We start from the raw sequence: 3,092 nt of genomic DNA, 5'->3' as shown, positions 1-3,092 counted from the left end.
GTAATATGCAGAAGCTACGTGACTGTTGGTAAGAGCTGTTGCGTTGCCTTGACAACGAGTATGTTTTAAGTCTGCTGATTGACATTTTACTTACTTGCCTTGCGTGTAGCTTTATGAAACCCGCTGGTTTTCACACAATGGAAAGAGATTTCCTTGGGAACATGAGCCCTGTGTCAAAAAAGTTATTTATACAGAGGAGAAAAACTCAGGTAGAGCCATGCGCTGCATGGAAGTGTAAGGTTCGTCAGCGGTAGCATGTTCATGGCATGTAGAGACCGTTACCAATAATCTTGTTTGAATATGAAAACAAATAGAGTCATTCCTCTTGATCAGGGTGGGTTTGGATTTTTTTGTTCTCATTTTCCAGTGGGTGAAGGAGCTCTCCCCATCAGGCAGGTATTGTGGATCTGATCTTCAGGCAGCTACAGAAAAAGCATCCTGTGGTGCCTTTCTCTGCCTCTGGTCAATAATAGCTAATCTGAAAGCAGGAACGGATTGAATGGGTTACCCGCATACCTGTCACGCTTGCCAGTTGACTTTCTTATTTATACAGGGATCCCTGTGAGAAATTTCCAAGGAGAGGAAATTTCTATTTTAAATTAAAACCAATGAGCAACTCTGCTTTGGGCTAGGCATGGACTGCCAGAAGCAGAAATGTAGATGCCTTTTAAGGATCTAGGATGCGTTTACTTCCTCATTCTCCTTTCAAGTCTCGAGTTCATTGAAGCCTCTGCAGCGTATTTCGGTAGTGATTCAAATCCATAATTGTTGGATCAATCTGTGGAAGTAAAAAAAAAAAAAGGAAATAATAATCCCATCTTCCAGTCATTGAAATTTATAGTGAAACATTGCCTTGTGATGAAACTAAGATTTGGCCCGTAGCCTGCTGGTTTTATTTGTGCTGCATAATTACATGCAGTACTGTTCATGCAAACTGAGACCGACTCCATGCCAGTAATTTGCAGAAGTCATTAATGAGGTTTTTGGGGAGATGGTGAAAATTGAACGTTATCAGCTGGCTGGTTAATGGGCGTTTTACTGCATACAGTCTAGTCACTGAAACATAGCATCTTTCATTCACAAAGAACAGATTTGTTCATTTTGTTCTGTTCTGCAGATGGCAGCGTTAAGAGATTATGCCTTTCTGGAAATGTCTTAAAATATTTTGCATGATGATGTGAAGGCAGCAGTGAAGAAAAGTCTTGAGATGCAATATGAATATCATGTTTACCTATGAGGTAGAAAGTAATTTAAAACATGGAGCGTGCTTATCTAATAAATCCCTGTGTTGATCTGTACCTTTGGATGCTGTCCAGCCTCTCAGTCACCCAGTTTATTTATTTTTTTTTAGCAAAAGTCAGAAGCCTTTGTTATGGAGTGTAAGAAATGGTCCACTGTTTCTCTCTTCCTGAAGGAATAGGTGCCTGCAACAAATAGTTTTTCATCTCTCAGCTGTGTAGATGTGATCAGTTAGTGACGTGGTTTGAGAACAGTGTTATCCTCCTGTATTTCACATTACATATCCTTACTGTATATCCTGTGTACAGCCCACGTTGGTGTACAGGTTAAGCTTCAGTGTACAGTGAAACCGTTGACAATGTAACTGGAATTTCCTTTTCTTTTGCAGCATAGTAGCTTATCTTTAACTTAGAACACATTAGAATTTATTTCTCCAAGCAAAGATATTTTTCCTTTTCATCATGGAAATAGTATTTAAAAACGTGCATGGTATGAATACGATATGAATAGCTGTGTAGGTATCTGTGTCAGACAGTCAAAGGTTTAAGGGTTTTACATTCCATAAGAATCTAAATATGTGTAAATGTTTAAAATTGCGGGTTAACAGTATTTACAATTAAAAAACAAAATTCAAAATGTATGTGCAGGTAATGTACCATTTATCATGTATCCTTTACTGAGTATAGATGAAAATGCAGTTTCTGACTTCATGGAGTAGAAAAGTTGTACCAGAAGAGTTCACCTTTGGCTTTAGAGAGATTGTCCGTTCCAAGTTTAACTACAACCAATGTATAGAACAGGCTGTTGAATGTTCAGTATTGTGGAACAGCCTTAAATCTCTATAATCCATTGAATCAGTTTGATTTATTCTAGCAAACAACATATGTGGCAGCAGTTCTGTATGTCATGCCTGCATACACTGTGGAGAGGGGTGGTTCAACAAAAATGCAGTATAATTTTGGGTAATAAATTGCACTAGATATATTCACCTCTGATCTTGGATTGTGGGGAAGGAGGGTAATTATTCACAAAACCCTTCTGGTTTTTGGACAGTGGGGAAAAAGGTGTGTGTGCTGTGCATGATTGCTTGTGTACACAAATTTTGCAGTAGAAAACACATTACTAGTTGTCCAGAGGTTTTATATAAACTGACTTCTAGAGCTACACTACTTTCAGCGATAGTTGGAATACCTTATAAGATTATGTGATAAGCAAATGTTTACTTGGAGCTCTTTCTGATTTTTCTGATTTTAAAAACAAATAGAAGTTTTGACTGCTTAGATGTTTCATTGAACGCACAAGTGAGATGTATGAAATCTGAAAATATTTATATCTTATCCACGCACATTATGCCTATTGACACCAAGTACACAGGTAGAAAAAAAAGAAAAAGAGTGGGCATCAAATCTGGGCCCTGAAGTGCTTGATGTTTAAAACAAAACTTCCAAACTTAAAGCAGGTTTAAGGCTACTTCAGCTGCAGATGTCAGAAAACACAGTGGCATTTTTAACTTTACCCATTAGTAGTTTAAGATGCAATATCCTGAAATCAAGTTTGCTATTTTGAGCATGAAACTTTAACTACTGACACTTGTCTTTTGGCTGTAGGTGCGGTAACTCTGTCAGGGCTAATGACTCAAGTTTAAGTTTTGTTAGGCCTTGTTCTTTCTTAGTTTTCCAGGATAAAAAAAAAAAAAGTGAAAAATCTTTAGAGTTTTTTAAAATTCTTTGAGAAAATTGCTAGCTGCTTTGATCAAAAGTGCTTACCAGTTACACGTTGTGAAGCAAAACTTAAGGATTATGCAGTTGATAGCTGCAAAGATAGCAGGTGGAAAAGCAAAAGGGCAGCAGCAA

This window comes from Apaloderma vittatum, unplaced genomic scaffold (assembly GCF_000703405.1).
Source record: "Apaloderma vittatum isolate BGI_N311 unplaced genomic scaffold, ASM70340v1 scaffold1237, whole genome shotgun sequence".
NCBI lineage: Eukaryota > Metazoa > Chordata > Aves > Trogoniformes > Trogonidae > Apaloderma > Apaloderma vittatum.
This window is presented reverse-complemented; position numbering follows the sequence as displayed.